The following is a 19,031-nucleotide window of genomic DNA, read 5'->3' on the forward strand; positions in this document are numbered from 1 at the left end:
TGAAAAACAAAAACAAACAAACAAAAAAAAAGTACTTATTTGCAAAGCTTGTTGGCTCAGGTTCCATTCCCCAGCACCCAGGTAAAGCCAGACCCAAAGTGGCGCATGCATCTGGCATTCTTTTGCTGCAGCAAGAGACCCTGAAGTGTGTATTCACACACACAATATATGTACATAGTTTTAAATATGTACATCAGTATACATGCATATATTATTAAAAGAAGATATACATCTCCTTTTACTTGTACAGATGTATGAAAGGAGATGGCAAAGAAGAAAAAAGGGTTAGGAGGGGCATGTGGTCAAATCAATGAGCTGTCAAAAGTTACGCGCCAATGAGAGGAGGGCTGGATTTGCCAAGCACGCAAGGGACTGTGAAAAGTAGGCATTAGGGGGTGTGTGAGAGAGAAACGGGAACACAGCACCCAAATTGCTTTCTAGAATGGCATGGCAGCCCAGCACGGATCTGGAAAGCCGCCCCGGTCAGTCCATCCGCCTGGGCGCAGAGGCGCACTGTCAGCACCAGGTCAGCCGGGGTGAGCGGCCGGGCGGAGCGCGCGCAAGGGACACACAACGGTCCTTCCCGGGACCGAGGCTGGGGACCCCCAGAGGCCTACACAGGAACACACATGGCCCCGGCCCGCGGGCGCCGTCTGGCCCGGGGCCCGGCCGCCACAGACCCCGGGGCAGGGATCCTTTGTTAGCCAGAACCTTTACTTCTAACGAGAAAACCCTTCCCTAGGGCGGGTGGTGGCGGTGACCAAGGGCCCCCCAGAGCAACCGTCTTGAGGCCGCGAAGGGAAGAAACGTCCAAAACCGGCGACGGGAGCCAGTCCCCCGACACTCCTCCGAGGGGATCCCCCCTGAGGCCGCTCTCTGGGTGCCCACCCCAGACTCTCCACGCCGCAGGTAAGAAAGCAGAAGACGCGGAAGGCCCGGCCCCATGCCCCCTTGCTCCCCTCTCTCCGGCCGACACGCGCCTCCTCGTACTTACCGGGGCCCCGAGGGCCGGCCGGTCTTCGTCCACCGCGTCCCGTCCCCTCCCAGCCCCCTCCTCACTTCGCGTCCCCGCCTCCAGGGGCCGCCGCCATGTCCGCTACGGGCAACGCCGAGAAGCTTTGCCTGGCCCCGTCCGGGCCACCGAGGCGCTGGCCAACCGGCGAAAGCTCCGGGCACTGATTGGTCAATATTTGAGACGGGCGGAGGGCCCTGGGTTTTTATTGGCTGTGTCCTGCGCTAAACTGTAGCTTCAACCGCCCCTCTGGGAGCCGGGCGGAACTAAAACGCATCCTCCAGGCTACCTGAGCGAGAGCCTGGCGTCGCGCACCTGAAGCTTCTGCGCCTTGGTTCCCGGAGTCCCTGACCTGGAGCCGGGACACAGCTCCCTCCCTGATGAGTTTTCCTATGAAATTATCCTAAAGATATGAGGAAGCAATACCCCAGCCTTTTCCTTCCTTCCTCTCTCTCTTCCCCTCTTTCTTCCTTCCTCCCTTCCTCCCTTCCCTTCCCTTCCCTTCCCTTCCCTTCCCTTCCCTTCCCTTCCTTCCCGTTCTCTTTCTTTTCCTTCCTTCCTTCCTTCCTTCCTTCCTTCCTTCCTTCCTTCCTTCCTTCCTTCCTTCCTTCCTTCCTTCCTTCCTTCCTTCCTTTCTTCCTCCCTCCCTTCCTCCCTTCCTCCCTTCCCTTTCTTCCTTCCTTCCTTTTCTCTTTCTTTTTCCTTCCTTCCTTCCTTCCCTTTCTTTTCTTCCTTTCCTTTTCAATAAGCCCTATTTTATTCCAAGGCCGCTGCTTTTTCCTGGGACCAAATGCCTAGAAACACCTGTATTTTGGAGTCCCTTCAAACTAACACTGCATCTAAGCCAAAGAGAGTCTAGGGTGAATACTTCAATTTCACCCTCAGTTCCACTGAAATCTAAAGGGAAAAACAAGTTTAAAAAATATTTTTTTTCTAGATAATTAGAGAAATCTCCTGGGAACCCTCTCTTGGGAAAACAAAACTAGCTTGTGTCAGTATTTACTTCTGTTTTCCCAGAGCTCTAAGTCTGGAAGACTTGCTTTTAAAAAAAAATGTTTATAGAATTGGAAAAGGGTCATAGCTGGCCTTGGGAAGTAAGAGCCCCTTCCCTCTATTATGAATTTAATCATGCAAGTAAAATTCCTTTTGTTTTAGCTGGACAAGAAGCCATTTTGCTGACTTGACTGTGTTTAAACCAGCTCATCTGTTGCTTAAAACACCCATAGAATCATCTCTCTTTACTGCAACACAAAATTCTTCAGTTTATTTTACAAATAAATAAATATATTTTTTCTTTTTCTTTAAGGTTTAGGGAGACTATTAGATTAAGAGAAAGAAGTACATAGAACTCCTGCCAAGGGGGTTAGAGAGCCCACATGGGAGTAAGGGTCATTTTCCCCAATTCCAGCCCAAGAGGGCTGGGGACAAGGGAAGGCCTACCAGAGCAGAGACCTGGAGGTTCGGGAATCTGGTGTAAGATATTTCTTTATCTCTCTTTCTTTCTTTCTTTCCTTCTTCTTTTTTTTTTTTTTTAAGGTAGGGTCTCACTCTAGCCCAGGCTGACCTGGAATTCACTATGTAGTCTAAGGGTGACCTCAAACTCACATCAATTCTCCTACCTCTGCGTCGTGAGTGCTGGAATTAAAGGCCTGCACCACCATGCATAGCTCCTATTTTTATTTTTCAAGTCAGAGTCTCATTCTAGCTGGGGCTGACCTGAAACTCACTCTGTAGCCCCAAGCTAGCTTAGTGATCTTCCTACCTCAACCTCCCTGAGGACTAACACCTAACAAGTCTAAATCTGTCCACCTGATCTCAAAAGTTTCCATAAAATGGGCTGGAGAGATGGCTTAGTGGTTAAGGTGTTTGCCTACAAAGCCAAAGTATCCCGGTTCAATTCTCCAGGACACATGGAAGCCAGGTGCACGAGGCACATGCATCTAGAGTTTTTTTGCATTCTCTGTCTCTGTCCCTTTCTCAAATAAAGTAAAATATATATAGTTTCCAAGGCCGGTCATGATGGTGCATGCCTTTAATCCCAGCACTCAGGAGGCAAAGGTAGGATTGCCATGAGCCATGAGTTCAAGGCTTCCCTGAGACTACATAGTGAATTCCAGATCAGCCTGGGTTAGAGTGAGACCCTACCTCGAAGAAAAAAAAAAATAGTTCCCATAAAATGGCGCAAACATACATTTTCTGGTCTAACTGCCACATAGATTCACCACGACAGTTTCAAACACGTTGGAGAACTATGTCCAGGGCTTTTAACTTTATTTCCTAATAACCTTAAGTCAACACTCAACATTGAAATACATCCTTATCCTAAAGATTCACCTTAAACATTCCTTTCATAAACACCTTCCTCCACTTTTACTCATTAAATACAATGTTCTGGCTTTGTGTTTTCATTGCTGCCTCCACAAAAGTATGGGGACCTGGGCATGGTGGCCCACACCTTTAATCCCAGCACTTGGGAGGCAGAGACAGGAGGATCACCTTGAGTTTGAAGCCATCCTGAGACTACCGAGTGAATTCCAGGTGAGTGTGTGCTAGAGTGAGACTTTCCTATGGAAAAAAAAAAGGCAGGGGGGAAGTGAAGGGGTTGGGGAGATTGCTCAGTGGTTAAGGTGCTTGCCTCTGCAAAGCTAAAAACCCAAGTTCAATTCCCCTGTACCCACATAAAACCAGATGCACAGAGTGGTACATGCATCTGGAATTCACTTGCAGTGACTGGAGGCCCTGATGTATGCCCATTCTGCTATCTGTCTTCTGTCTCTCTCTCTCTCTCTCTCTCTCTCTTTCTCTCTGCTTGTAAATAAATAAATATATATATTTAAAAGTATGGGGTGTTTTTAATTTTTTGTAGTTATTTTATGAGCGAGATAAAGAGAATTGGCATATCAGGGCCTCCAGCCACTGCAATTGAACTCCAGATGTGTGGGCCACCTTGTGCCCATGTGCGACCTTGCATGCTTGTGTCACCCTGTGCGTCTGGCTTATGTGGGACCTGGAGAGTTGAACATGGGTCCTTAGGCTACGCAGACAAGTACCTTAACCGCTAAGCAACCTCTCCAGCCGTAAATATTTTGTTCTTTTTTTTTTTTTTTTTTTGGTGGGGGGGTTTCAAGGAAGGGTTTTACCTTAGCTCAGGCTGACCTGGAATTCACTGTGTAGTCTCAGGGTGGCCTTGAACTCACAGCGATCCTCCTACCTCTGCCTCAAGAGTGCTGAGATTAAGGGCATGCATCACCACGCCCGGCATCCTAAATATTTTATTTATTTGTTTTTATGTGTGTGTGTGTATGTGTAAGCACACTTGTGCACATTCGAAGTAGGGTCTCACTCTAGCCCAAGCTGACCTGGAATTCACTCTGTAGTCTCAGGCTGGCCTTGAACCCACAGCAATCCTCTTACCTGTGCATCCAGAGTGCTGGCTTGTACCACTTTTTGCATCTGGCTTTATATGGGGTGCTGGGGAACCAAACCCAGGCTGGCAGGATTTGCAAGCAAGCACCTTTAACCACTGAGCAATCTCCCCAAGTCCAAGAATATGTTTAGTCCTGCACTCTTATATATGGGAAATCTCAAGCTCCCCAAGGACAGCGGCTTATCCTGGCAGATTTCTTAGCACCGTCCTTGTATCCATTATGTATTTGTTCAGTTGAATCATTTAGTTACTTAGGTCTTGGGTCTTTCTACTTCTTTCCATAAAACATGGTACCCTTGGGAACTGAACATGTTGGACAGTCACTTGCCCTGCTTCGCCTTGTATGTGGGACTGTCGCAGCCACACTTGTTTCTGAGCTCCATCAGACTCAATGAATTTAACTTAACTGAATGACTGCCAGCTTAAGGATCTGTACAATACACACACACACATATACACCCTGTCAGCCTCCTTTTTTATTTATTTACTTGAGAGAGAATGAGTGCCCCAGGACCTTCATCTGCTGCAAACAGGCTTCAAACATATGCGTCTCCTTGTGCATCTGAATTATGTGGATCCTGGGGAACCGAATCTGGGTCCTTTGGCTTTGCAGGTGAGCGCCTTAACTGCTAAGCCATCTCTCCAGCCCTCTAAGGGCCTTTTAGCATATCTTCTTGGTTTACTAGCACACCCAAGCAGCTGTAGGATCCATTTTTCCAAAGCCTCTCCAAGATGGCCGTGATAAGAGGGTCAGGATCTTCTAGTAGAGGTTTTCTCACCTACTTCCTGTGTCTTTTTCCTCTTCAGAATTCCTGCAAGGAAAAGCAACCCCCATCTGCATTCTCAATCCTTGCCCTCCAGCCTTCCAAGCTACTCCTTTTTTGTTTGCTTGTTTGTTTTCAAGGTAGGGCCAAGCTGATCTGGAGCTCACTCTGCCATCCCAAACTGGCCTGGAACTCACAGAGATCCTCCTACCTCTGCCTCCCAAGTGTTGGGATCAAAGACATGCACCACCATTCCCTGGGCCCCCATGCTACTCCTATCTGGAGGTCTGAACTGGTGCTCTTCCTTGTGTTGGAGATGTCCTTCCTGGCCTCCTTACTTCCTTAGTGGCTCCTTATTAAACTTTCAGATCCAGTAGGCTTGCCCCTGCTGCTTTCCCATGAGTCCCTGTGGATAACTGTAGCACCTTGCTTGCCACATGCTTTCTATCTTTGACAGGAAAATTGTATTAATCACGTATAAACACACAATTTTTCCCTCCTCCTGCCTGCTGGAGCTGATGTTGGTGCCTGGGAGGCTCCCACATTACTCCACAGTCTCAGGATGGCAGGAGGAAAGTAGGATTGAAAACACTGGTCCCCTAGTGCTTTGGTTTAACTCAGGATATGAACTTTAAGCAGAGAAAGAATATAGGGTTTTAGGGGTTTTGTTTGTTTTGTTGTTGATACTTTTTTCTTCAGCAGAGAGAAAGAGAGAGAGGGAGAAAAAAAAAAGAATGGGCATGCCAAGGCTTCCAGCTACTGCAAATGAACTTGATACATGCACCATTATACACATCTATCTGGTTTACGTGGGTACTGGGGAATCAAACGTGGGTTCCTAGGCTTTACAGGCAAGCATTTAAACTACTAAGCCATCTCTCCAGCCCCCTTTTTGTTCATTTTTATTTATGAGAGAAAGAGGCAGATAGAGAAAGAGAGAGTGAGTGAGAATGGGCATGCCAGGGCTTCCAGCCACTGCAAATGAACTCCAGACACGTGCGCCCCCTTGTGCATCTGTCCAGCCCCCTTTTTATTCTTTCCCTTTTTATTTATTTTTTTTTTTAAGGTAGGTTCTTGCTGTAGCCCAGGTTGACCTGGAATTCGCTATGTAGTCTCAGGGTGGCCTGTAACTTCATGGCGATTCTCCTACCTCTGCCTCCTGAGTGCTGGGATTAAAGGCATGCGCCACCATACCTGACTTGTTTTTTTGTTTTGTTTTGTGTTTTAATTAATTAATTAATTAATTTGACAGAGAAAGAAGGAGAGAGAGAGAGAATGGACACACCAGGGCCTCCAGCCACTGCAAATGAACTCCAGATGCATGCACCCCCTTGTGCATCTGGCTAACGTGGATCCTGGGAAATCAAACCTGGGTCCTTCGGCTTTGCAGGCAAACGCCTTAACCGCTAAGCCATCCCTCCAGCCCTGCTTTTGGTTTTCTGGGGGGACAGGGTCTCCTGCAGCCCAGGCTGTCTTTAAACTATCCATGTAACTAAGGCCGGCCTTAAACTCAATTTTCCACCTCCCAAATGTTGAGACTAGTGTGTGCCACCATGCCTGACAAGAGTGTTTCTTAAATTTGCCTGTGTGTATCTGGCTTTACATGGCTATTGGGGAATTGAACCTGCTTTGCAAGCAAGTACATTTAACCACTGAATCATCTTCCCAACCCAGCAAGGGTGCATTTTGTTGTGTGTGTGAGGTATGCATGCATGCATGTGTGTATGCTTGTGGGTATACATATGCAGACTCCTGAGAGCGATGTCAGGAGACTTCCTCAGTCACTCTGTACCTTGTTTTACTGAGGGAGGGTCTCTCACTTGAACCCAGGGCTCCCAGGCTCAGCTAGTCAGCTTGCCCCAGGGATCCCCAGTCTGCCTTCCCGGTGCTGAGGTTACAGTCGGGCTGCTAATAATACTCATGGCCAAGACAGATCCTGAAGTAAACAAATGACTCCATCAGCACACTGTGCAGAGAGCCAGGCGTGGTGGTGCACGCCTTTAATCCCAGCACTCCGGAGGCAGAGGTAGGAGGATTGGAGGATCGCCGTGAGTTCAAGGCCACCCTGAGACTACATCGTGAATTCCAGGAGCCTGGGCTGGAGTGAGACGCTACCTCAAAAAAACAAAACAAAACAAAGCAAAAGCAGTAAACAGGCAGTGGTACCAGCTTTCTTTCCGGCCCTTGGGTGGCTATGGAGTGAGGAGGGAATGAGGGTCAGGTGGAAATCCAAAGGATGAATACAATTTAACAGGGAAAGAGGAAGAGGACAGACATTCCAGACAGAGGCCCTAGCGTTAACAAAGGTCACAGGTAAGGAAGGCACAGGGTTAAAGGGGAGCCCCTCGTGACTGGAACGCCCAAGGGGAAGAGCCTAGGTCACTGGAGTCAACAGGCAGCTGAAAGGCCCAAGAATTCAGAAGCCCAGAAATACTATCACGCTCCAAAGGGAGCTTAAGCGGGCCCCTGCATACCTCAAACTCCAGGCTTTACTCTCTGTTGAAAGCAAGTAAAGAATCCCTCTTCTCATTATATCAGAGCCCGCTCCTAATATAAAACTAGGTAAAAAGGGCATGAGATAGCCCTCAAGGATGGGAAATGAGTAATAAAGTGAACCACTTATTTGGTTTCTGTAAATAGCCTACACCATAAGCCTTAATAGCCTGCACCATAAGCCTTAATAGCCCACACTGTAAGCCTTAGTAGCCCGCACCATAAGCTGTAGCAGCCTGCCTCAGACCACCAAGGTCATAGGAGGCTGATACCATACTCGGCTACCCCCACCCAAGGACCTGCACAAATGCTGACCACCAAGGTGATAAGAGACTGACTGGTCCACGAGGGGCTTGAACAAATTACACTAATTGGCTTAGAAACTATGGAGTGGCACAAACTGACTGGCTGGCACCCCGCGGGCTCCTGATATTAAAAAAATGATTGGTCTAATGCACAGGCTTTGTTAGAAACCCTATAAAAACTGTCCCATTCCTGCATTCGGGGCTCTGCAGTCCTCTACCCCTGTGCAGTGTACGACTGTGGGCCCCAGCGCGCTTGGAATAAAATCCTCTTGCAGTATGCATCAAGACCACTTCTCGTGAGTGATTTGGGGTGTCGCCATATCCAGGCAGAGCGTGGGGTCCTCGTTTTGGGGGTCTTACACAGCCACGTTGGGCCTTCCATACCACGACAAGGATTTTGAACTCTACTCTGAGGACATTGAGATTTTTTGTTATTTTATTTATTTCTTTATTTTTGAGGTAAGGTCTTACTGTAACCCAGGCTGACCTGGAATTCACTGTGGGGTCCCAGGTGGCGATCCTCCTACCTCTACCTCCCAGAGTGGTGGGATTAATGGCATGCACCACCCTGCCCAGCAGATTATTAAGCAAAAGGCCATGCTCTGATTGGCATTTATAAAAATAGAGAGCCGGGCATGGTGGCGCATGCCTTTAATCCCAGCACTCGGGAGGCAGAGGTAGGAGGATTGCTGTGAGTTCGAGGCCACCCTGAGACTCCATAGTGAATTCCAGGTCAGCCTGGGCTAGAGTGAGACCCTACCTCTAAAAACAAAATAAAACAAAAAAATAGTCAGTCTGCCAGGCGTGATGGTGTAATCCCAACACTTGGGAGGCAGAGGTAGGAGGATCTGTTAGTCTGAAGCCAGCCTAGAGCTACAGAATGAGATCCAGGTCAGCTTGGGCTAGAGTGAGACCCTACCTTGAAAAACCTAAAAAAATAAAATAAAAAATCAATCAATCAATCAAATAGTCAGCCAGGCTGCTGAGTAGAGAATGCACTGTGGAGGAGCAAGAGCAGCCTTGAGAAGCCTAGCGAGGAGGCTGGGCGGCTGGCTGAGAGGCCCCAAGCTCTGCGCTGTGGTGACAGCAGCCTGAGTGGCAGGACATAGATGTGTCCAACAGCTATTGAGCTGGTAGAACAGGCAAAACCCAGCACCTGGTTGGTGGGCTAGGGAGGAAAAAAGGAAGGAGCTGGAGAGATGGTTCAGCTATCAAATATGCTTGCTTGCAAAGCCTGATGGCTCAGGTTCAATTCACCAGTACCCACATAAAAGCTAAATACAGGAGCCAGGCATGGTAGCACACGTCTTTAATCCCAGCACTTGGGAGGCAGGGGTAGGAGGACTGCCGTGAGCTCAATGCCATCCTGAGACTACAGAGTAAATTCCAGTCAGCCTGAGCTAGAGTGAGACCCTACCTCGAAAACCAAAAAAAATAAATAAAATAAAATAAAGCTAAATACAGGGCTGGAGAGATGGCTTAGCAGTTAAGCGCTTGCCTGTGAAGCCTAAGGACCCCGGTTCAAGGCTAGATTCCCCAGGACCCACGTCAGCCAGACGCACAAGGGGGCGCATACGTCTAGAGTTCGTTTGCAGTGGCTGGAGGCCCTGGTGCGCCCATTCTGTCTCTCTCTCTGCCTCTTTCTCTCTGTCTGTTGCTCTCAAATACATAAAAATAAACACTTTAAAAAAAAAAGCTAGATGCACAAAGTGCACATGTACCTAGAGTTTGTTTGCAGAAGGACCTGATACACCCATATTTATTCTCCCCCCCCCCCCCAAGCACACACAAGAAAGAAAAAGAAAAAAAGGAAGGATAACTCCCTCAACCTTAGACTTCATTATCATCTTAGTCAGATGCCTGGAAGTGGCTAACTTAGAGCAAAATACTTGACAATGAGCTGTGACAGTGGTGTTGCCCCTGCAGCCCAAACACTTGGGAGGCCTTTGTAAAAGCACAGGAATGTGGGGTTATCCCAGACAACATAGTGAGATCCTCATCTCAGAAATAAAGTACTTGGGGGGCTGGAAGGCTGGCTTGGCAGCTAAGGAGGCTTGCTTACTCTGGTCTATATTCAATTCCCTAGTACCTACATAAAGCCATACTCAAAAAAGGGTGCAAGCACCCGGCATTTGTTTGCAGCAGCAAGAACCCTGGTAGAACTGCCCCCCCCTCACATGTGCAAATAAATAAAATTTTTAAATTTAATTAAATTAATTTATTTATTTGAGATTGAGAGAGAAAGGGAGACACAGATAGAAGAATGGGCGCACCAGGGCCTCTGCAAACAAACTCCAGATGCATGCACCACCTTGTATATCTGGCATATGTGGGTACTGGGGAATTGGTCCCACTGTTCCTCAGGCCGATCTGAAATTCATCCATTCATTCTCTAATATCAAGGTGGCCTAGATCTCATGGCTGTTCACCTACCTCTGCCTCCCAACTGCTGGGAATTACAGGGATGTGCCACTATGCAGTTTTTTTTGTTGTTTTTGTTTGTTTGTTTGTTTGTTTTTTGAGGTAGGGTCTCGCTCAGGCCCAGGCTAACCTGGAATTCACTATGTAGTCTCAAACTGGCCTCGAACTCAGGGCAATCCTCCTACCTACCTGTGCCTCCCAAGTGCTAGGATTAAAGGCATGCACTACCATGTCCCATTTTGAAAATATACTTTAAAAATATTTTTTGGTTTTTTGTCTTTTCTTTGTTTTTCTTTATTTATTTATTTGACAGAGAAAGAGGGAGAGGAGAGAATGGGTGCACCAGGGCCTCTAGCCACTGCAAACGAACTCCAGATGCTCGTGCCCCCTTGCGCATCTGCTAACATGGGTCCTGGGGAATCAAACCTGGGTCCTTTGGCTTTGCAGGCAAACACCTTAACCGCTAAGCCATCCTTCCAGGCCCATTTTAAAAATATGTTTACTTATTTGCAAGCAGAGAGATAGAGAGAAGAGAAACACACACAGAGAATGGACATGTCAGGGTCTCCAGCCACTTGCAGGCAAACTACAGATGCATGTGCCAGTGTGTATCTGGCTTTACATGGGTACTGGGGATTTGAACCTAAGTTGTTTGGCTTTGCAGGCAAGTGCCTGAGCAATCTCTTCAGCCAAAAAAAATTTTTTAAATAAAGGCCTGGACAAGCTGGGTGTGATGGCACACATCTGTAATTCTAGAACTTGGGAAGCTAAGGCAAGAGGACTTTGAGTTCAAGGCCAACTTGAACTACACAGTGAAACTATCACAAACAATAAAAAGCATTGGACAATGGATCATCTAGATAATATTCTTGTGTTTTAAGACTTCTTTTATCCAGATGGAGATACGAAGTGAGTCAGAAAACATGAGTGATTCAGGCCTGATTCAGGTTTTTTTAATAAGGAGTGTCACCCTGAACAACGTGCAAGCTGAATCGAGCTCCTCCTACCGCCCACTGGGGAGCATCCTTCACCATTGCACCATTTTCTTCCACATAGTCATTTGCTTAAAGGTGACGGGAGGAAATGGTGACTGTTTAATATCCCTGGACTGAAATTCTTTGAACTCATCTGAGCGAAACACCACAATCGGACTTGAGTTCCTTGCCAGAAATAACAGGGTCAGGATCTACATGCTGTGTGTGACAGATACATTATCTGTTGTCTCAGCCCACGTTTCAGACTCTTCCAGGCTCTCAAAAAGGATGGACCAAATGATCAAAGCACATAAGCAAACAGCTGACACAGAAAGAAAGCCAAATGCAAAGAAGTGTTGTAGGGAGGAGAATATTGGGTTTTACTAATAAGCAAAGGGCATTAAGTCGAAAAGAACACAGAGTGCCTTTCCCACCTAGCCAGTTAGATATAATAATAAAATTTAATAATACTGAGGCCTTGGTGAAACTGGCATGTTTATACATTACTTATTGATTGCAGTGTGTACTGCTGCAGTATCTTTGCTTGGGAATCTGACAGCAGTAATAAAACCATGAAACGATAGACTCTTTGTCTTGGTTGTCTTTCTAATTGGTAATACGATTTCAGGAAAAAATTGCAAAGCTCTGCATGTATGCATGTGTGTGTGTATATGTCAAGTGGTATTGGACACAACGATGAGTAAGTAGATAGGAATTTCTACCCTTGATATGGCTCAGTGGTTAAAGGTGCTTGCTTGTAAAGCCTGCCGGCCTAGGTTCAATTCCCTAGTACCCACGTAAGCCAAACACCCAAAGTAGCCCATAGGTCTGGAGTTCATCTGCAGTGATGAGAGGCCCTTAGTGTGTCATACTCACTCTGTCTCTATCAAATACACAAGTAAAATTAAAAAATAAGCTGGGTGTGGTGGTGCACACCTTTAATCCCAGTACTCGGGAGGCAGAGGTAAGAGGATCACTATGAGTTCAAGGCCACCCTGAGACTACATAGCGAATTCCAGGTCAGCCTGGGCTAGAGTGAGACCCTACCTCAAAAACCCAAAACAACAACAAAAAAAATTTTTCACTCAGGCTGGAGAGATGGCTTAGCAGTTAAGGTGCTTGCCTGCAAAGCCTAAGGACCCATATTCAACTCTCCAGATCTCACATAAGCCAGATGCACAAGGTTTCATATGCATCTGGAATACATTTACAGCAAAAAAAAAAAAAAAAAAAAAGCAACACACATCAAGAGTTCGATTCCATTGGCTGGAGCCAGTTTTCTCTCACTCTTGCTCTCGCTCTCATTCTCTCACATAAAATAACTTTTATCTTTCCTCATTAATTCACATTTTATTTGGATTGAGGATATTTGCTAACAGATGGTAAACAAGTAACTAAAATAATTTATGAGGGCTGGAGAGATGGCTTAGCAGTCCAGGCACTTGTCTGCAAAGCCAAAGGACACAGGTTCACTTCCCCAGGACCCATGCGAGCCAAGTGCACAAGCTGGGGCATGCATCTGGACTTCCGTTACAGTGGCTGGAGACCCTGATGTACCCACATTTTCTCTCTCTTTCCCTCTTTCTCTCTCTTTCAAATAAATAAACATAAAATATTTAGGGCTGGAGAGGTGGCTCAGCAGTTAAGGCACTTGCCTGCCAAGCCTAATGACCCAGGTTCAATGTCCCAGCACCCATATAAGCCCAATGCACAAAGTGGCACATGCTTCTGGAGTTCATTTGCAGTGGCTGGAGGCCCTGGCTCACCCATCCCCTATCTCTCTCTTTCTTTCTCTCTCTCTCTCCCTCCCTCCCTCCCCTCTCTCTCAAATAAATAAATAAATAAATAAATAAATTTTTTTGTTTTTTTGAGGTAGGATCTCACTCTAGCCCAGGCTGACCTGGAATTCACTATGTAGTCTCAGGGTGGCCTCGAACTCATGGTTCCTACCCTCTGCCTCCCAAATACTGAGATTAAAGGTGTGTACCACCATGCCCGGCTTAATAAAAATATCTTTAAAAAATTAAATAATAATTTAGCCGGGCATGGTGGCACACGCCTTTAATCCCAGCACTCAAGAGGGAGATAGGAGGATTGTCATGAGTAGAGGCCATCTTGAGACAACATAGTGAATTCCAGGTCAGCCTGGGCTAGAATGAAACCCTGCCTTGAAACCCACCCCCAAAAAATTAAAAAGAATAATAATTTATGGGTCTGAGGAGATGGCTCAGCAGTTAAAGGCACTAGCTTGCAAAGCCTGTTTGCTCAGGTTCAATTCCCCAAAACCCAAGTAAGCTGGACACAAAACACCCAAGTAAGGGCTGAAGAGATGGCTTAGCAGTTAAGCACTTGCTTGTGAAGCCTCAGGAGCCTGGTTCAAAACTCAATTCCCCAGGACCCACGTAATCCAGATGCACAAGGTCGTGCATGTATCTGGAGTTCGTTTGCAGTGGATGGAGGCCCTGGCTCACCCATCCCCTATCTCTCTCTCTCTCTCTCTCTCTCTCTCTTTCTCTCTTTCTCTCTCTCTCCCTCCCTTGAAACAAGTGTTGGGTAATTTGAGATGGGAACATAGATTTGAGGGAACATCTGATGAAGTGCATGTTGTCCCTACTCGTGTGGGTGTGGGTGTGTGGGTGTGTGTGGGTGCTAGTCTCAAAATTATTTTGCCTCGGGTTTGAGAATATAATTCAGCCCTTATCTACCTGCGAATTCTCAGGACAACTCTTAGAGCCTTTCATAACTTTATTAGAATAATTTTGAGCCACTTATTTTTCAACCTCACTTCTTCTTTTGCAGGATCCATTGGCTGATATTGTAAATCTGGAAGCAGAGTGCGGTTAACCTTTTATAATCTGCAGTAGTTTGGTATGTCCCAACTCGTGAATGTGGTTCTGTTTTTGGTTTATTTACTTGAGAATGACGTCTAGGGTGAAGCATGGAAGTTAGGGGTTGAAATGATGTGGGTAGTCGGCACCCCAAGTCCCGGGTATAGGGGTCTGCCTGCCAGTAAGTCCCAGCACTCAGGAGGTTGGGGCAGAGGATCTCCTGACGCCAGATTTTCTGAGGCTAGCCTGGCCAATGTAGCTAGGTCCTGTCTCATAAACAAACAAGAGCCAGGCATGGTGGCGCACACCTTTAATTCCAGAACTTGGGAGGCAGAGGCAAGAGGATCACGATGAGCTCGAGGCCACCCTGATACTACATAGTGAACTCCAGGTCAGCCTGGACTAGAGTGAGACCCTACCTCAAAAAAAGCAAAAAATAAAAAATAAACCATAGGTTAGTGGTAAGACCCTACTCCTGAAGACACCATACACTGTTGGCACGTAACATGGCGTGACATGGCTGGAAGCTGGAAGAGAGTCAGTCCCCAGACAGCGCGTCTAGTGCCAGAAGGTGCTAACTGAGCGACTGGGGGAATAATGACCAATATCTGTCCAAGCAACGTATGGTCTGACCTACTTAGCAGCAAACAACCTGATGTGATGCTCACACAAGCACAATAATGGCGCACATCCATGGTGGGAAACCAACTGCTCTTGATTTGGCTAACTGATCCCCCTCAGTGGAATGGAACCCATAGCTGGAGCTGGGAAACAAGTCAGAACCATATCCAAAAATGAGCCCGCTCTCCATTAAACTCTCTCTAAAAACTAATGGTTATTACATTTACTTGGTGCTAACTTTACTCTCCATTGGAGAATCTGCTTCTTTTTTTTTCAGATAGACGCAGATCCTAAGAAGAGAACCACCCCATCATACCTCAAAAAAGCCCCAGCTGAAACTAAAAATAATTGGGGAAACATGCAAGAATGCTGTTTTCTTGGTGAACTGGGAACCAGCACAACAGTTAAGGAGATAGACATAGAGGACAATCAACCCTTTTCAAACCTGATATCCAGAGACACAGAGACTCCCAAGATCTCAACATGGAAGCAGGCCTAAAATGAATCCAACATGGCTCAGGGACCTTTGCGGAAGAGGGGGCGGAAAGAATGTCAGAGCTACATGTTGGGTCATGACACAGAGACATTTCCTCCTACCCAAAACTAAAGGCTAACCCCACAATGCACGACCCATATACCCCAACAAGTAGGGTCCCTGTGGAGGGAGGGGGACAGGGAGGATGCAACAATGGTACCAACTTGACTGTATTCACTGACTACAAAAATAGAAAAAATAAAAATAAACCAAACAAAGGCTAGAGAGGTTAAAGGTACTTGCTTGCAAAGCCTGATGACCCTGGTTTGACTCCCCAGTGCCCACCATAAAGCCAGATGCACAAGTGGCACATGTATCTGGAGTTTGTTTGCAGTGGCAAGAAGCCCTGGTGTGGCCATTCATTTATTCATTCATTCTTTCTCTTCTTGCAAATAAATAATAAATTAAGGCTGGAGAGATGGCTTAGTGATTAAGGCACTTGCCAACAAAGCCAAAGGTCCCAGGTTCAATTCCCCAACACCCACGTAAGCCAGATGCACAAGGTGGCACATGCATCTGGAGTTTGTTTGCAGTGGCCCTGGTGTGCTCATTCTCTCTCTCTCTCTCTCTCTCTCTCTCTCTCTCTCTCTCTCTCTCTCTCTGTATATATGTGTGTGTGTGTTTGCCTCTATCTCAAATAAATAAAATACTTAAAAATAATACTAAATTAAAATTAAAAAAATTTAAGTCCGGATATGGTGGCTCATGCCTTTAATCCCAGCATTCAGAAGGCAGGAGGCAGAGGTAGGAGACTTGCCATGAGTTCAAGGCCACCTACCACCCTGAGACTACATAGTGAATTCCAGGTCAGTCTGGGCAAGAGCAAGATCCTATAGTGAAAAAAAAGAAAAAATAAACATATATATATATATATATATGTATATATATATATGAAGAAAAAATAAATTAAATTGAAATTTAGAGCTAGAGAGGTAGCTCAGTGGTTAAGGTGCTTGCCTGCAAAGCCTAAAAAACCCCATTTTTATTCTTTAGTACCCACACAATGCCAGATGCACAAAGTGGCACATGCATCTGGAGTTCATTTGCATTCTGCCCCTGAGCTACAATCCTAGCCTGGCACAACCATTTTTATTATTATTTTTATTTATTAGAGAAAAGAAATAATGACTTTATTATTTGTCTGGCTTATGTAGGGACTGGGGAATCAAACATGGGTCCTTAGGTTTCTCAGTTAAGTGACTTAACCACTAAGCCATCTCTTCGGCCCACTCCCCCTTTTCTTGAGACAAGTCTTACTATATAGCATAGGCTATCTGCTAACTTAATCCTCTTGCCTCAGCCTCCGGAACTTTTAGGTTGCAGAGGAATGTCAGTCACCATGTCCATCTAAACAACTTTCTAAGATAGGGACTTGAGGGCGGGTCAGGGGTATAAGGAACATTAGGGGAGTAAAGTAAAGTTCAGAAAGTGTCGACACACATCTATAATCCCAGCATTCAGGAGACTGAGGAAGGAGGATTGCTGTTAAATTTGAAGATTTTTTTTTTAATTTAATCCCGAGGTAGGGTCTTGCTCTACCCCAAGCTGACCTGGAATTAGTCTCAGGCTGGCCTTGAACTCACAGAGATTCTCCTACCTCCGCCTCCCAAGTGCTGGGATTAAAGGCGTACGCCACCATGCCTGACTAGTTTGAAATATTCTTTCTCAGCTGGGAGTAGTTGCCTCTCAGGAGCATGTGGCAGTATCTGGACATTATTGGCCAAAACCAAGAGAAGGTGATGGATGATGGGGCAGCTTGGATGTCCCATTAGATACTTGTAGACCTTAGGGATGTTATTAAATATCTATGACTCCCAGGACTGTCCCCACAACACATAATGATCTGCTCCAGACATGCTAGACATGGGACCATTTTTCAATCTTTGGGATTCCAAGTACCTGAGGCCTCTTTGCTCCCTAGACACATGACAACACACTCGGGAGGCAGAGGCAGGAGGATCGCTGTGAGTTCGAGGCCACCCTGAGACTACATAGTGAATTCCAGGTCAGTCTGGACCAGAGTGAAACCCTCCCTCGAAAAACTAAAATAATAATAATAATAATAATAATAATAATAATAATAAATATGACAACAGGAGTCTTAATGTCTACAGACACTAAGATCAGCCAGTCACAAAGCAGCCAGTGAATGCCTCCAGAGAAGAAGCCATGCCTCACTGCCTACCAGTAGAAATAGAGATTAGTCTCCTCGTTGCAGTTGTATGACTGGTGTACAAACAGAGAGGAACACAGCAGAAATGAGCATTTCCTAAAAAAGCCAGAAAAGCTATAAATTACCTTAAGACAAATAAATGTGAGGGGAGACCATCACCCCCTCAACATTGTTAAGTAGAGAAACTAAACAGATTTGAGAAGGAAACGGTCTGTAGAAGATGAACTTGGATGAAGAGGGGCAGGAAGCCCAGAGGCAAGCTGACAAGACCACCCTACACTCCACCCCCCAGAACCTTCTCCGGCACTCTTTCCCAAGACCAACCCCGAGTCTTCTCTGCCTGGCGTTCTGGATGCTTTTAGGTTCGTTTCTTTGTTTTCACAGTCAGATCTCATTCTAGACCAAGCTGATTTGGCACTCACTCTGTAGTCCCAGACTGGCCTTGAATACACCGTGATCCTCCTACTGCTTCCTCCCAAGTGCTGGGGTTAGAGGCATGTGCCGCCACACCCGCTGAACTCATTTTTACACAGCTTCTCATATTTGAGATGTGAGTACCCTTCATTAGCTACACTTTAAACTTGTGAGTAGTATCTCAAACAAACAGACAAAAAATATTTTTTGTTGTTTATTTGTTTTTTTGTTTGTTTGTTTTTTTGAGGTAGGGTCTCACTTTAGCTCAGGCTGACCTGGATTTTCTATGTAGTCTCAGGATGGCCTCGAACTCAGGATGATCCTACCTCTGCCTCCTAAGTGCTGGGATTAAAGGCGTGCGCCACCACACCTGGCAAATATCTTTGAGAGTATGAATTCAAATGCTCTACATTAAAAAACAAAAAAACAAAAAAAAAAACACCTGGGCTGGGAGGATGGCTTAGTGGTTAAGTCATTTGCCTGAAAAACCAAAGGACCCAGGTTTGATTCCCCAGGACCCACGTTAGCCAGATGCACAAGGGGGCACACATGTCTAGAGTTCGTTTGCAGTGGCTGGAGGCCCTGGCGTGCTCATTCTCTCTCTCTTTCTCCCTTTCTCTCTGTCAAATAAACAAACAAAGATAAAATACTTTTAAAAATATCTTAGGGCTGGAGAGATGGCTTAGCACTTAAGACTCTTGCCTGCTAAGCCAGAGGACCTCTGTTTGATTCCCCGGGAACCACATAAGCCAAATGCACAAAGTGGAGCATACATATGGAGTTTGTTTGCAATGGCTGTAGGCCCTGGTGCACCCATTCTCCCTCTCTCTGTTTTTTCTCTCTCTACCTCTCTCTCTCTCAAATAAATAATAAAAATAAAAGACAAAAAAAATCTTAAAAAATAAAAATAAATAATAAAAATAAAAAAATACACCTGAACTGGGCGTGGTGATGCACACCTTTAATCTCAGCACTCAGGAGGTAGAGGTAGGAGGATTGCCATGAGTTCAAGGCCACCCTAAGACTACATGGTGAATTTCAGGTCAGCCTGGGCTAGAGCAAGA

The 19,031-nt window shown here is 46.0% G+C and overlaps 1 protein-coding gene and 1 long non-coding RNA gene across 3 annotated transcripts in view; one reads left to right on the top strand and one right to left on the bottom strand.

Moving 5' to 3' along the window:
* Nucleotides 1–1,052, bottom strand: part of Tmem94 (transmembrane protein 94) — a 41,915-nt gene extending 40,863 nt beyond the window's left edge. Inside the window, exon 1 of one of the 2 annotated variants that reach the window (XM_045158126.1) lies at nt 995–1,052. The gene's annotated coding sequence lies outside the window, so the exon portion shown is untranslated. The remainder of the gene's footprint in view (nt 1–994) is intronic. The other variant, XM_004655182.2, reaches the window with a different exon arrangement.
* Nucleotides 398–14,578, top strand: LOC123463359. The gene is made up of 3 exons (XR_006638899.1): nt 398–526; nt 743–909; nt 14,196–14,578. It is a non-coding gene; the product is annotated as an uncharacterized LOC123463359 (long non-coding RNA).
* The last annotated feature ends 4,453 nt before the right edge of the window (nt 14,579–19,031 follow it).

Source organism: Jaculus jaculus, chromosome 9 (assembly GCF_020740685.1).
Source record: "Jaculus jaculus isolate mJacJac1 chromosome 9, mJacJac1.mat.Y.cur, whole genome shotgun sequence".
Lineage (NCBI taxonomy): Eukaryota > Metazoa > Chordata > Mammalia > Rodentia > Dipodidae > Jaculus > Jaculus jaculus.